We start from the raw sequence: 16,945 nt of genomic DNA on the forward strand, positions 1-16,945 counted from the left end.
CTGGGTAGATCATTGTTAAATGTGAACAATAGAGCAGACCGCGAAATTATCTCTGTGATACTCGTTTGGTGAAGAGCCTTTGTTGGGAAAAGGCTCCATTAATGAAAATACTTTGATATATGTTAGAAAGATAATTTCTTAGAACTGCGCAAAGCCGTAAGTAATGCCGTAACTTTCTAACTTAGAAAACAAAATTTGATGAGTAATATTGTCAAAGTCTTTTTTTAAATCAATGAAGGCTGAACCTGCTAATAATCCCTTGTCCAACTCTATTCTAATCCACTCAATGAAGCTGACAACAACCTGATCTGTCGAAAGACACGCGCGAAACCTGAACTGTGAGAATGACTCTATATTGAATTGAGCGTAATAGCCAGAAATGCGAATTTCAATTATTTTCCCACTATTATGCTGAGAAACGGAAGTACAGAAATTGGCCTGTAATTCTCAACCAATGTGAGGATTCCCTCTTTAAGAAACGGATATACTTCAGCGTTTTTCAATTGGTTGAGAAATATTTCCGTGGTAAAAATGAGGTTGACTATATGGCAGATAACCTCAGCTAGGGTATGTTTGACCGATTTTATATGTATTCAGTGTATGTTGTCGAGGCCAGTGCCTACATTTCTTTAAATTATTATTGATAGTTAACGCTTCATCAGCTGTACAAGGCCTTAGGAAGCGAGATTGCGGCTGTCTTTCTAGCTGTGGAACTGTAGGACACAAGTCGATTTCCAAGGAGGGAAAGAAGAAAACGCATTACTAATTTCTTCGGGGTTTTGTGCTACCCTTTTTTTTAATGCAATAGCCTTGACGACACTTGTATTGTTGTCTCAATTTAGCAACTTAATAATGATATTTCATTTCTTGGCGCTCAAACACGTTTATTAATTGCTTCAGACCGCTGTCTAATTGCGCAGTAACGGTCTTGTAACGCGCTTTAAATCGTGTTTTAAGCAGTTGCCTCTTCGTTTTTCGATACACATTATCTTTCTTGAGCACTAAGAGACTTGTAGATACCCACGAGCAGTGTGACGCATTCTATTTCTTCATAGAAAACTCAACTTTTGCTCAAGCTCTAACCGCGTTCGTAAATGTAAAGGAAAATTCTCGTAACGCTAGTTCCAGATCCGAAATAGGTAGAATGTTAGAAAAATCAGTGCGCTCTATTTTCTCAACCTTATAGAATAGAACAGCTTGAATTTTGTCCAGTGTAATGTTTTTTAGAAGACTCTTCCGTAAACCAAAACAAAGAAATATTGGGTAATGGTCGGTAACATCTGTAGAATTCCTGTATTGGGGCGTATATCAAGATTGGAAAGTGTGCTATATATTAAGGATTTAGAACTTAGCGTTGAACATCCAGTTGGGGCAATAATCAATGCTTCAAATCCGAAACCCACAAATCAGCAGGTGGAGTCATCGTAACCAGTATAGTTATCTGATAAAATAAGCGCATTCTTGTTTTTTCGGGAGACTTCCTCGAACGTTGCTGACAATACTGCACAACATTCTTTAATTGGTGCAGATGGTGAGCGGTAAACCGCGTCAATGATTGTATTTTCCCTGTAATGTAAGGAACGAAGTTTTCTGTTTTGAGCCATACGGCTTCACATTTCGAAACATTGATACATAGATCGGCGCGTCGTTTGGAAGATAAAGATGGTGACATAAACGTAGCCACACTTCCATGTGGGCTGTCAGCGCGTTGACAGCATTCCGACCGGTATTATGGAAGAGAGTTCAACGTTTCACGCCAGGCAAAAGCTAAGTTTCGGTTACACAAATTAGTTTAAAATGACGATCAGTGCTACGCAGTAATAGATTAAAATCCTCAAAGTGCTTTCTTAAGCTTCGGGCAGTAACACGAATAGCAGAAGGGAGTTCACGTGAACCTATTTGATAAGATAAATATTGTGGAGAGAAATGATCCATGATGAAATTATTCAATTGTCACGAAGGATATACAAGTTACCTTCGCAAACAATTTGGTAAACCCTGTTGTTCGCATTTTTCCTAGCTTTATTTACGCAGTTTCCTGTCCAGAGTTAAAGCCATCCGTTCTGTTCTTTTTTTTTTTTTTGCTCCAGTGCCAAAGCAAACAATTTCTTGTTTGATCGCATCAAGTGTTCGTCAACATATACAGTAACGTCAGTGCTGCGATAGAAGCGAAGCTTCCCTGTTGGTAAACGTGTCTTTCGCGCTTTACGGAGAAAGTCTGTTCGCTTAGCACAAGAGAAAAAGCGGACGACAAGGTTTTTTTCCAGCATCTCGCGTAGGAACACGCTGAACAATATCTATGTCCTTCAGTGTCACAGAACTACCAATCCTGTCACCGGCTTTTTTTAATTATTTGAAAGCAGTCTTCGCCTTGAGTTTGAGGCATGCCTTTTATCTTAAGGTTGTTGAGACTGGAATACTGGCCCAGTTCTTATACTTGATGAAAAAATAGCATATTTTCTTCTTCAATTCTTTCTCCTCGGTGACAATGGTGGTATCAGCTGAATTGAGGTCATCGAAAGAATCGCTAGTGACTGACATGCTTTCTGAGGCTGTCAGCCTCTTGCTGTAGCACTTTGAATCTGCTTTATTTTCTTTCGCCACTTCTTTTTCCGAAGTAATGATAGCCATCAGCACCTCTTCCGTTTCTGATTACATAACATCTCGCTTGTGATATATTTAGGTTTTTTCAACCTTTTGGAATCGATGCCATCAATGCCAGATGTACATGATATCTTGAAGAAATCAATACATTTCCTGATGCCTTTAAAACTCAAGGTGTTTGCCGGCATCATATGATAACTTAGGCATGGGAATCCAGGGAGTTCACCATTGCGTTCGTTAGCAAACACGGAAGAGAATGTGTATTCGAACGCTTTGGCGATTTCATGATCAAGAATATGATTATTTTGCTGATCACAATGTGCTAGTGGTTGAGAACGCTTTGGATTTAAAATATTCGAGAAATGTTTAGAGTACTTTCGAAGAATGTTCGGTAGGGCAGTCAAAAAAGAGCATTTTGACTAATTAGCAAGGGATCGAAACTTTTCTCAACGTAGTCATATTTATGCCATGCGCAATCTCAGTAAAATCGCCTAGCTGCGCTGTAGAGTTTTTCTCTTTATTGTTTGAGGCGCATTCGTGTCGTGTTCAACGAAGGTGATGAGTGCTTTTCGGTTGCAGTGCTAGTAGGTATGTTCTTGTCAGATCATGCTTTTTATTTTTGAAAAGAGGCCAGTTAGGGCCAACAACAGCCAGTTAGTTTCGATGTTCTAAAAAGCCAGGAAAGAACGATCTGCCAAATTACACGAGTTTATTATTCATATCAGTATAGTTGCCTTCGTCTGAAAGAGCAAAATTTTTTTCGTATTTTTTAGTGACGGTGGGGCTGACACATTAGAATGAATTATGTAGCGCTGAATCATCTGAAGGCCAGCTAAAAGCTTCAGTGGCGAAACTTTATCAGAGTGAGAAGTGAGGGTACGGTGTGATATGTTAGGCGACTTATATTTTTACAGCGTGGAATTATTGACGGTTTGCGCCAGGCCAACGTAAGGCACGTTCAATAAAATCATTTTCAATGCTGTTATTCGACATTTTTTTCAGTCACGGTGTGCTAATGGATTGCAGGGAAGTTGAAATCGCTGAACAATATTATAAGAGCTTCAGCATAAAGCCCCATTACGGAGCGGAGCACGTCATGAAGTCAGCTACGAAACAGCGGTCTACATCGGGTGGACGGTAGGGCGTGCTACTACCACCGAGAACTTTGGCGAAAATGGCGGAATCGCTATGCCAGATACCTCTGTGAAGTTCGAACACAGGCAGCGTTCTCACATTGGTGCCAGTCCCATCACCGGGCACATGAATGTGCCCGAGGATTGCTGGAAAATCTTGTCCTGGGAACACAAGTTAGCGGCGGAAACACCAAGTTCGGCAATGTAGCTAGTTTACATACAGGTCGCTCGGCCAGTCCCATATGAGGATTCAGGCCGCTGGGTATCGGAAGCCGTCTAAATTATTCGTGAACGCAGAGGTGCTGCTTCTAAGTTACCTCTAAGCGTACGTGGTGTCTTTGCGGCGAAGCTGTTAAAGCGACGTAACGCTTTCAAAACTGTTTAGGGATTTCTCAGCAAAGTAAACACTGAACTAGGTTGAGTTGAAGAAATGTCCTGAATGACAGCAAATAGCAAGCAAATTTTCAAATGTGTTTGTCAGTTATGGGTGATCCGAAAATGGCTAGACCATCGTTTCCGGCCCGTTTAGAGGCCTTATATGAAACCAATAAAAAGTTTGCCCACTTCCTTGGGAGGACAAGGCATGGCTGATGTATCATTATATCAAATAAAGAGGGCGACTTCGTGAGTGACGTGCAACAAATGTTTGAAATGGGAAAGTAATTTGGTGTTGTCAAAACATTTAGTGAATACCCTTCAATTTGGATGGGTGACAGGAGGCGTCTAGTTGCTTTTCTTATCTCTTTCATGAACGATATGAGCCATGGTGCCTGTATTTAGGTGAAGTAGAAGGCTGTTCTGAGCGACGAAAGATAAAAGTTTAATTTGTGTTCAATACTTACAGCTTTTCTGCATTACTTACTCAAGCATTTCAGATTGTCATACTACCGTTATCCGCAATGCATCCCTGAGTCATAACTTCCTTAGCGACATTACATTATTATAATAAATATATAAATAATTAAATTAGGTAAATATTCATTTAGTTTTATATACTACATGTGTTCATTACAAACCACACATCTATATCGAGATACAAATTTAGGAAGTGAATACATTGTCACCTTCACCAAACTCTAATTTAGTGAAATCTGGTAAAATGTTAAGTGTCACGTGTAGTGAGACTGTCATGTTTCAGGTGATTTAGAAGTGTTCAAGCTAATTACTTATCCCAGTTTTTTTCTCTATCTTCATGTGTTGTACGAGCCACGTAGTTGTTTTGGCCGGTGTGCTCTTTGAACTGAACGATATACCCTCTTTATATTTGACGGAAATAAGGAGGATGTTATGCGTCTTGTGCAGAGAAAAGAAACGTTTATGAAAAGATTGCTGCTTTTGTAACAAATTAGATATGTAATAGCTTCTGAGCTCTATGAGTGCGTCTTATGAGTCACGAACAATTGTGCCTATTGCCCTGGCGTAGCTGCAAACGCCACTATGATAAAGCGCAACTAACATGGAGCGAGCGCAATGGCAAATATTTGTGCTGCGCGTGTAATGCATACGGACTAAGTACAGCCTTTAGGAAAACATATCTGCGATAATTACAATAATCGCTCATGCGAAATATGAGCGCAGCTGTATACGTGTTTTCATTTCACGTAATAGTGTCACGGTGCCACGAGCGCGACACAGAAGACGATTACCAACGAGACGAAAGAGACGACGTAGTGGGGCTAGCCTATGGTTCCGTCATACTGGTTGCACCAGCCATATCCTCCACAGAGTAAACACGGTAACACTTAACATGATATGTCTGCCCGTTTCAATATTAGGTGGCGTTGAGAATCTCTCTCGTTCGGCACGTTGCAAACAGAGCGATGTGTGCCGCCAGTGCCTCACTAATTGGGAGATCGGGAGAGACGGCGCGTGAGTGACGCATGAACGAGATTTGCAACAGCCGCCGCAGACGAACTTCCGCTGATGCAGAGCTTTGTTTCCACGCAGACGACATGCGCTACTCTGGCGCCATCTCGTAGCCATCGTCGCTGCAAAAGCGTCTCGCGTGGCACTACGCCGTTCTTATGATGCTTTCGCAATACCCATGTCCTCCGCTTTCTCCTCGCGATCTCTTGGCTTTCGTAGTCTGTCATCTGCAGCTGCGCTTCGCTTTCGCTTTCATCCGTCGCTTTGTTCTTTCGCTCGGTTCCGAGGGATAACGCCGACGCTCGCCGGAGGAACGGGCGCCTAAGAGCTGCGCTGAAATTTCTTAGCACGTACGGCCACGTTGTGGGTGATGTGTAGGCAAAGTTGGAAGTCGGTGGTATGTTAGCATTCTTTGCAATAAATTACAACTACAAGCCCTCGGGAGTATTATGACCGTGCTTAACAAGCGCCGCAAAATTTATGCTCTTCTAGCGTAACTGCAACTGCAACCAAGAACTTCTGCGAAAATGGCGGGACCACTATGACAAATGTGCCTGTGACGTTATTTGCACGTGGAACAAATTCAACTTTCGTAACAACTTTCGAAATCAACTGTTTGAAACTGTCATGCAGCTGTGCTTTCAGGAAGTCAGGAATGTTATATTTCGTGAGAATGGCGGTCGCATTAGGTGCTTTCTGTAGCAAAATTTCAGTGTTCCCTGGGCTCACTTGCAACTTGGCAGCAAGTTGGAGGGCCCGCCTATTGATCCCTTTTTTTCTGCGTTCTGTGAGGTTCGTAGTAGGATCCTCCTGTTTCATTGCTGAACTAGACAAGCACTTTGTTTATATGTGTTTATAATTACGAGCTTTGTGATGCAGGTTCTGTTTGCTTTTCGGTGGATCGCTGAGGCATAACCTCAAACCTCCAAACTTTGGACAATGATACTTGTTGACACTTGCACACAAGGCACTCAACACACACAAGAAACTGCAAAGGGGAACAACAAATAGTAATACATATAACAGCTCAAGATAGCATTACTATGAAACGATTATAATATAACTAACAATATCGTTCAGCACAAACAAAAACATGCCGTATAGTATACTCAAAACAGTTCACAGTTACGCAATGAGCGGGCAAGTTGGCTGAGGCGAAGGATCAAGCGGTTCTTATGTCACCAAGGCAGCGATGTAAGTGAGCGGCGGGTGGTGAATGGATGGCTCACTGTTTTGTCCAGGTACTAGATAAAAAGCAGACACCCAATCGAAAGTCTTGCGGAGAAAGCAACAAAGGAAGGAAACGGCCCGGCCCAGCAGCAGTACGCAAGTTCAAGCCCTCAGCCCGGCTGCTTATGTTCCGCCTATGGGTGTAGCCGTTCACAGGCCTCGTGTTAGAAGTCCGCGAACGGGCAAAGTCGCGAACTGCAGGACGACAATTATCGGCGTTAGACTGGTAGCCCTGTAGCAGTGGAGTGTCTGGTGGCTCGGGTCCGCCACCCGGGGACCCGGCTTTAACTTCCTGTCCGGTCACCGACCTTCGTTTTTCGTGGCTGCCTGATCTTGGCCGTGTTCTACACACTAAACATTTTAACACCCTTAAGGGTGTAAATCAGTTTGTCGCCAGACGAACACCCTAAGGGTGCTGTCGTCTACACCCTACAGTTGGGGTGCCATTATAGCACCCTAGAGGAAGGGTGTCCAGCAAAATAAATTTAGGGTGTAGGGGTGCAAGTCCATATTAACACCCATCTATGTGGGTGTTGGAAGGGTGTACACCCTTTTATTTCTAGTGTGTATGGAAGGCAGGTTCGGCAATACACGCCTTCAATTACTACTATGTACAGCGATCCACGCGTAACTCTCGCGTGTGTCCGAAGGTTCAAGTTCGGCTACCAAACGCACCGCCGAACAGCCGGCCTTGAAGCTTCGATGGGCACACACACACCTATACGTGTGGATCACATTACATATTAGTAATTCACGGTGTATATTGCAAAATATGTCTTCGCTGCACAAATACAACCTAGCAAATGTCGCTTTTGAGCATGTATATCAACACCAACGCTTATCACGATTTCCAGATCCAGATAACATGCAACACAGACTGGTACGATATATGCTGCATTTTCAAGCGAAATGTAAATATATTTATTGCATGCTGCAATACAGAGTACAAGATATACATAAATCACAGGAAATATAAACATGCACAATCACCAAACACATCGGTAAGTACAAGAACATGTACATTTTCCACAAAGGTATCTAAAATATATGTATTGATCAAATCTGTTATTAGAGAAGAAAATATGTATAGCGGCACTGAAAGAGCCTGAGTTGACCTCGCAGTGTTTCGGGCCACATAAAGGAATAAATTTTCAGTATTAGGCTCAATGAAGGAAAATTAAAGTTTTGATGCCTTGAAAAAAAAAGGGATATTGCAAAGGTGAATTAGGGAAGCAATTGAAATGCAGAGCAAACGCACAAGACACCTGTTATTTTGTAAACTAATGTAATCGCAAAGCATTAGGAAAAGTTTGGAAAGTCGATATAAGCATAACTGGCCGACATTTTTCGGACTGAAACAATACTTTCCAAGCGTAGAAGTGCTTTAAGTGAGGCTTAAGCCAGCAGCATTATTGCTAATTTTCTCTTTCTAACAAGATTACTTGAGCACGAAAAATATGTAGAATTTTTTAGTGCCTACATAGTTTGTCCTCTTTTGTGAAACGAGAGTTCTCTGTGCTAAAGGTGCTGTGTAGCAGATTTTCTAACGACAATTCCAGTTTTTATAAATTTTTGTCTTGTAACCCGAAGGCACTGGTACATATACAATATGTAGTTTGAAAATAGGTTCTTTTCTTACTACAAATCAACAGTGAATATTCCATTGACTATTGTGTGGGTGCAAAGTGCAGTAGAAGGCCTGATAAAAGCAAACCACTGTTGAGTAAACGATTTTGCTGAGCACGAAAGGTGGACAGTGTTTTAAAATAAATAGAAAATTTCTAAATTATTTGCACTTAGATGCAATAATACAAGATTAGGGCTTGCTGTAGCATGTGAGTATGCAAATTAGCAAATATGGTTTAATAAATTAGCCATACTCTGGTTACTAAAAGAACACAGGAAGTCATGTAAAAGTTCAAGTTAAATATCACACTGTTAACATTTGCCAGCAAATGGTCGTATCAAACATTATAAATATACTGAAAAAGGTGTTCTTGGGATAGTTGGCAATTAATGAGAAAAAATTACGTACAGCGTGAATTACAAGGACTGCGAGAGACGACAGACTGCGCTGACTTCCAATAATATTTTATTCCGTTGCCACATTGTGTGTATGTATACAAGAGCGGGCATGCGCAGAAAATGAGTCACAAGAGGCGTCTAACAGCAAGTCATTGTACTAAGCACGTGGTCACCTGAAAAAAAATATTATAATTTCTATCTCATGAAATACAATACTTCACTAGGGTCAGCGTGATAGAGGGGGCACTAACGCACACACTACCCAGTTTTCTGGTGAAATTTGCTTCTATAATTTCCCGGATGACCTGTCTCGCTAAATCTTCCGTATCTTCAAAGAGGGGCACGCAGCCAGTTCCAGGGCAATGGATGCCGAAGTGGCCTTGAACAGCGTTATGGACGTTATAGTGCACTCTTAAACGATCGTTTAGGCACCCGCCTGTCCGTCCAACGTATTTACTGCCTCAAAATAGGGGAATATGGTAAACCAAATTCGTTGCACATATCGCAAAACGTTTTCTGTGCCCGACAGAGCAAGAACTCTGACGCGATTCAGGCGCGTGTACACACTTACAGAGCTTTGCCAGCTTTTCCGGGGTTGAGAAAAGGACTGATTCCTGGAGGTTGCCGAATCTTCTTTAGCCTATCGGAGACATCATGCACATACGGTGGCACTGCGAACCGATGTCTTTCAACCGGCTGGTTCCTTGACTGAGCAGGCTCATCATGGTTTGTGCCCCTCAGAAGCTGTTCCGCTATGGCTGAAATTAAGGCCAAAGGGTAGTCAACCCTAGAAAGGCGATCAACCTGTGCAGCAAGACTATGTTGCATCTCGTGTGAGCAAGATTTATTGAGGCTGTTAAGGATGCAAAACTTTTAATACCTCATTTAAAGAGGTTTGAGTGTGCAGAGTTAAAGGGCAAGAGTGACTTCTTACTTCTCGTTTCGAAGCACCAGCCTCAGATCTACAAAGCACAGGGAATCATCAATGGGGACCTCATGCGTTAGTTGTAGAGGCTTTCTTAAACATCTCCAAGACTCCCGAAGCAGCAGGCTCGAAAGCGTGATCAGTGCAATCAATAAATACCAGGTAGCCATTTACAAACCTGCACACTTTGACAGGAGATGCATCTAGGTGACCTTCAATATCGAAATCATGAGCTAGATAAATATCACATAATTGCGGCGTGAGGCATGAACCATTTATTTGTATATTGTGAAGGATCATGCTTGGCGCCGCCACTGATATTTATCTAGCCAATCATGATTGAAACGTTCAAGGTCACCTGGATGCGTCTCACGTTGTCAAAGTGTGCAGGTTTGTGGACGACTACCTGGTATTTATTGATTGCACTGATCACGCTTTAGAGCCTGCTGCTTTGGGAGACTTGGAGATCTTTTAAGAGCTGCAGCCTCTACAACTAACAAATGAGGTCCCCATTGATGATTCTTTGCGCTTTCTAGATCTCAGGCGTGCCTTGAAAACAAACAGGTGTGCTAGTGCTTTGAAACGAGAAGTAAGAAGTCACTCTTGCCCTTTAACTCTGCACATTCAAAGCTTGTTAAACGAGGTATTGTGAAGTTTTGCCTCGTTAACAGCCTCAATAAATCTTGCTCACATGAAATGCAAGATAGTATAGCTGCACAGGTTGATCACCTTTCTTGGGTTGGCTACCCTTTGGCCTTAATTTCAGCCATAGCGGAACAGCTTCTGAAGGGCACAAAACGTGATGAGCACAGTCAAGGAACCAGCCGGTTGAAAGACACAGGTTCGCAGTGCTACCATATGTGCATGATGTCTCCGATGGGCTAAAAAAGATTCGGCAACCTCCAGGAATCGCAGTCCTTTTCTCAGCCCCGGAAAAGCTGGCAAAGCTCTGTGAGCATGTAAACGCGCCTAAATCGCGTCAGAGTTCTTGCTCTGTCGGGCACAGAAACGATTTTGCGATATGTGCACCGAATGTGGTTTACCATATTCCCCTGTTTTGAGGCAGTAAATACGTTGGACAGACAGGCACGTGCCTAAATGATCGTTTAAGAGTGCACTATAACATCTATAACACTGTTCAAGGCCACCTGGGCATTCATTGCCGGTACTGCCGCTGCATGCCCCTCTTTGAAGATACGCAAGTTCTAGCGAGACAGCTCACCCGGTACATTATTGAAGCTGATTGCACCAGGAAATTGGGTAGTGTGTGCGCGTTAGTTCCCCCTCTATCACGCTGACCCCTAGTGAAGTCTTGTACCTCCACAGATAGATATCGTGATCTTTTTTTTCGTGACCATGTTCTTAGTACATTGACTTGCTGTTAGAACACCCCTTGTGACTGCCTTTCATTTTCTGCGCATGACCCCTCTTTTGTATAAACACTATGTGGCAACGCAATATTGTTGGAAATCAGCGCAGTGTATGTCATCTCTCGCAGTCCTTGTCCTTCCCACTGTACATCATTTTTATACTGCACAGTGAATATTAATTGATTCAAAATTAGAAAAATATAGTACACATCTGAGCTGCAAAAATGCAATTGATGCAGAAAATGACGTTTAGCTTTCCAAAAGAAAAAACATGTTCACGGTTAACCACGAGGTGCAGGGACTCCATTCTCTGAGCCTCTTGACCAATAAATGCAGCGCATGGCATTGCTGGAATCTTGCGTCCTGCATTAGCAAAATAAGAAGAGAATCATGAGAGTTCAGTCTATGCAATTACACATGTACACTGTGGAAAATTTGATAATGCAACAAGCTCCTGAAAGTAACAAACTTAATTAATGTGACTGGGAACAATGCACAGCTCAGGCAACTGGGCAAGACAGGTGAGAGGTAGGAGAAATTTTTATTTTGCAAATTTAGGAATTGCATTTACTGTGAACACTAAACCACTATGTCACTTTGAATTCAAGGCACATACAGCAGCAAAAGCAAATAAATTTACAGTAGCCTTTTTACCATAGAAAATAAGAGTGAATTAAATTTAATGACACTACCAATGACATCTCTCAACAGACATTTGTCCAAGAGTGTGTATGTGACCTTAATATAAATTGACATGAAATCTGCAATATATCTGCATTACACTTTATAAGTACTGCAGCTGAGAACCTTACGGGATATGGCACATTAAGAGTGACATGCACAAGTCATTAAAAATGGCTGTTTTTACACAACGTTATTGCACTAGGAGACAAAGAGTAGTTTTACAGAGAGTGCACACAAAATGAAAATGAGGGAACCCTCACTGGCATTCTCATTTGCCCTGCAATATCTGCATCCAGCCCAACAATCTCCAAATCTCCAATGCAGTTTATTAGACCATTTCTGTATACAGGAATTTATTGGGTATTTCTTATTTACTAATTTAGTAAGAACTGACATTTCGGCATACTTTCCTTGAAAATTTAGCATGTGTTAACTATTTTCCTTAGAGCAGGCCCCTTTCTTTCAATGGGTTAGCTTGGCGATATGGTGACAAGTAGTATTCCCAAAGATCATAAGTTTAAATAAACTTATGATCCTTCGTCATGCTCCCACTTTTTACTTCATGCCCTAAACTGTGATACCCCTCCTAGGCAGTTTATGTTATTCTGCGAATACCTACATGGTCCTTCTGTATGTAGCCTCTCAACTAGAGCCTGAAATTTCTCGTCTCCTAAAAAAATCGTCTTTACCACCCGAAATATATTGCACGGTTACCCCTCATTGGGGGGGGGGGGGAGAGATTGTATATTAGTGTTCATATTCAATGAACCTCAGAGCCACAACCATTTCTCATCCTGTGTTGCCACTACCCGCATGAGTCGCTATGGTTGTAAATTGGCTACCCGCCCTCTCCCGCCTAAAAGTACATTTTTCCACATGGAAAATCACCACAGCATTGCATTTGATTGAATGAGTCCTGTGCATGTTTTTTTTTCTCGTCTTGTAATGGCTAGGTTCAACATGGTCAAGTTGTCTGAAAACTGCCAAGCCCCAAGCAATACTTTGTGTAGTTTCAAAATTATGAAACATTCATTTTTCAAGACTTGTCCCAAATTAAGCATGAGGCAGATTTTCATGATGCAAATGAGGAAAGGTTGTGCTTAGTGACAGTGATAGGCCTACTATATTCTGCAAAACTGTGTGAAATGACATATGCTTGCAATATTCATGGGCAGCTAGCTCAGTACAAGAAATAGGCGCAATGCTTGTGGAAATGTTTTTTAACACCCATGAGAGGTCCTAGTTTCTTGTAATTTCTTCAAATCCCTTGCAGTCTAGATTGCAATCCGGCGCATTTTGATATTGTATTTGAAAAAAAAACAGCTCAAATTTTAAGGTTTTGAGAATTAAACCGGATTAAATTAAAGGTAGCAGAGTAATGCAACGAGCAAATAACAAGCTCATTGCATAGAGTAAAGAAATATTCCTTTCCTGCAAAAACATTGGTAGCAGGAAGGTCATACGAAATTAGCACTGAATGCACAATAAAGAATATCATGCTGGAATGCTCCAGTCTGTGAATATTCTTGCACAAAGAAAATCTTCATTATCAAAGGCCATCAAGAAAATGCAAGTGTATGCTTTGGATCAGCAGTCATACCTGCAGTATGCAGTACAATCGGCAATATTTAAAAACACACACAACTGCACATAATATCAAGCTTAGGCCGCCAAGGAGCCTCAGAGTTTTAAATTATAACTTGACTTACTATATTAAACTTCACACCTATATCTACTTACAATGTTGTCTTCCCAACGGATTCCTAGAAGACATCAACCATCTATCTGCCTGAAGGCGAACGCAAGTGGCTTGCTCTTGATGGAGGGCACCAAGGCTGGGCATTGTGAAATTGCTGCTATCATCTGCATGACCTGCGAGAAACAACGCTCGAAGTTCAAGATAAACAAATGCTACTAGAATGAAAGACAAGATCACTGGCAATGAGCATCGTTCTGATTTGCACGAGAAAAGCAAAAAATATGGACTTTGTGCTGCTTACTGAAAAAGAAGCAAGCTTCCTTCCAGATGTTGCAGTCATGCATTAACGTTGTCACACAGCTGCACGTTTGTATGCTCATATGCTGCTGTCGGTACTCTGCCAGCATGCTTTGCATAGCTTATTATTTCAAGTTATATTGATCATTGTGTTTTCTTCCCAATTTTTGGCAAATAGCACAAGCAAAGAAGTAGCTCACTTACACACACACTCCCTTGTGAGGAGCGAATTCACATACACGCACGCACGCATGCATGCACGCACGCGCGCACACACACACGCACACACAACAAACACACAAGCCTCTACCACATAAGCAGCTTCCCACGCTTCACACACAGCATTTTTCATCCTTTGACACTCCTACTGCTAAGGCATAAAAAAGCATTCGTGTGACCAACCCCAAACTCCTCAACCTACACTTGCAGCTTAAACACTTTCTCGAGAGCCAGGACAAGCCTTCCAGCTTCCCCAGTTCTCCAAACTGTAGTTACGAATTTCAATAGGGCTATAGGCGACAGCTCTCGAAGGGCATGCAAACTACCAGGAGAGACCTAAAGCTTGCATATGATACCTCTAAATCACAACACTCCAAATTTTCAAAATTCATTAGAGCTCCTGAGGACAATTGCTATATACGTAGGACGTCTCGAATAACCTGCTGTTCACAATTTCAGCGGTTGTCTGTATCAACGGAAATGTGGGCTAATGGGAAATTCACGTCTTTAAGATCAGAATTAGTGTAATGGTGAAACACACTACCTGATTTCTTAATCATTTATTTATGCTCTGGATGTAACGTTCCCTTTAGAATAACAATCAAGGATATCAATTCATCAGGGCAGAGGAGGGAAAAAGGAGGAAGCGTATACCTGACGCCTTCCCACTGATCCTCCTGAGAAACGGCGCCTCATACAGCAGTTGTCCACGTTGGCTTGAAACCAAACTCGGGTTTCAGGCGGCAACACTCGCTGCACCAAATTGGAAGAGTTTTATTGCGAGTAAAACTTTACCGGCCTTATGCAATACATATGCACGCACACAAAACGCACTAGCGCACCCACAAATAAACGCACTCTCAAAGCGCAGACACAAAAGCACGCACGCGCACATTGATAAACACAAACAAGCACACATACATGCAGGCAGACACGCTACCACGTGCACGCACACACAGCGACCCACACAGAAACAAGCTCACAAAACACGTACTGTACGCACTAGACACACGCAAGCACGCCGGCCCATACAAACCGGCATGCACGCGCGCGCACACGCACACGCACACACACGCACGCACACAAAGCGAGCTGAGCGCACGCACACACACGAATCGAGCCGAGCGCACGCACGCACACGAATCGAGCCGAGCGCGAGCACGCACACGAATCGAGCCGAGCGCGAGCACGCACACACGCACAGACAAAACGAGCCGAAAACATGCTAAAGGCGCCCGGCAAGCAGCAACAGCAGCACGCGACCGCATCAGGGAGAACCAATACCGCGCCAGTTCTTTCGAAAGGTGGCAAAGTCAGCAGTCCTTTTTCTACGCGACGCAAAAGTGGTCGACCACATTACAAGAAGCCACGCTGAACGCACAAAAGAATCACATCTACGAACGTTCAAGCGCTAAAAAACAAAGCGTAACTATGCAGGCGCACCGCGATGTAAGACGGGGCGCGATCGAGGTAGTTAACTTGCCCCACTAGGAGTGCAGCTGCTCTTGCTCTTAAATTAGTTAATTATGCTACGAGATCACAGTAAGAAACTTCTAGAGCGAACAAAAACACGTAACCCACCAAAGAAATACCAAATAAATGGGCACTTGCCTGAAAATTCCCATTATGGCAGTACTACCGACCGCCGACACAGGGCACATTGCAACTGCTCGTCTCAGCGTCCGTGGATCCATCCTTCCAGTGCGTACGAACGCTTTGCTTTGAAGTGGAGCACGAGTAATACACAAAGCACGGGCCACACCTTTTTCTACACCGCGCACAAAACTAATCACACGTGTAAAATTATTTCGCACAGCGCGAGACGCGAACGCATTTCATGTAGCGAGAGAATGCAATAATGGCGTAGCTTCCGCCTTCCCGTCCTGCCGCGCGCCGAAGTGACGGCATGTGACTCTACAGCCATAGAGTTTACAGCGTCCTCCAGTCACTTCCGGTCGCTTTTCATTGGGCAGGGGGCGGCCGCGCAAATTGAAGGTTTATTCTGACAGGTTTGCTTGCTCGCATGGCCGCCTGTTTGCTGCTGCGTCGTTCTGGTCTGCAACTAGAGCGGTGATACGGGTAGTTGTTACTACGTTTTGTGCCGAGCATTTTTTTTTGGGGGGGGGGGCGCAGTCTGTGCTGCATGACTGAGGGTACAGTACACAAATCGGCACCGTGAGCGAGACGATCGGCGCTCTTCTGCTGGTGCGATTAGATTACTTGCTGCGTCCGAACGAAGCAACCTTGCGATGTCACAGCGTAGTTACAGCGATATCCTGGCTCGATAAAGACCCTCACATCTTGATCATGCGACAGCGACGCGTAAGCATTCATGAGGCGACTGAAGAATGTGTTTGTAAGAGCGTATGCTGTGGATAAGCAATTACAGCTTTGACGACACCAGCCCCTAATATATAGGCTGAGCCTTACAAACTCTGTCCGAGGATGCGCTTAGAAAGCAGACCAGTAGCTTAGTAAAACTCTGAATAACTTAGGCAAGGTACGTGAAGATTCGGATTTGAGAACTTCCAGCGTGATATCGCCGCTTTATATGTCTTCGTTATGGCTTCACCAAGCAAATTGTGCGGTGATGCCATTGTACAGCAGAGGCTCGTCTAACAGCACGTCCCTGTTTGTTCAGCAATGTATCCACACAGCTTCTTTAATTTCGCCACTTTTTGTTGGGCTTTTACGGGCACCGAAACATTCGTGCAGAATTGTGCAAGTTGCTCGCGCGTTTTCATTCTGCTATTGCAGTTTGTCTTAGAAGTGTTTAATTGCATGATAATATAAGTGTGAGCACAAAATATAGTGATAATTAAATTGTAAGTCAAAGTGCGTACATTTTCTCAATGATACATTTTGGAGTGGCCGTCATGCCAGTAACATCAGA

The 16,945-nt window shown here is 43.0% G+C and overlaps 1 long non-coding RNA gene across 2 annotated transcripts; it reads right to left on the bottom strand.

The window, feature by feature from the left end:
- Nucleotides 1-10,845: 10,845 nt before the first annotated feature.
- Nucleotides 10,846-15,929, bottom strand: LOC142563897 (uncharacterized). 2 transcript variants are annotated; one of them, XR_012824436.1, is made up of 3 exons: nt 15,664-15,929; nt 13,578-13,709; nt 10,846-11,516 (listed from the first exon to the last, which is right to left on the bottom strand). It is a non-coding gene; the product is annotated as an uncharacterized LOC142563897 (long non-coding RNA). The 2 variants fall into 2 exon arrangements; XR_012824435.1 differs by having other exon boundaries at nt 10,847-11,516; nt 14,707-15,929.
- Nucleotides 15,930-16,945: the final 1,016 nt, after the last annotated feature.

The sequence above is a fragment of the Dermacentor variabilis genome, chromosome 11, assembly GCF_050947875.1.
Source record: "Dermacentor variabilis isolate Ectoservices chromosome 11, ASM5094787v1, whole genome shotgun sequence".
Classification (NCBI taxonomy): domain Eukaryota; kingdom Metazoa; phylum Arthropoda; class Arachnida; order Ixodida; family Ixodidae; genus Dermacentor; species Dermacentor variabilis.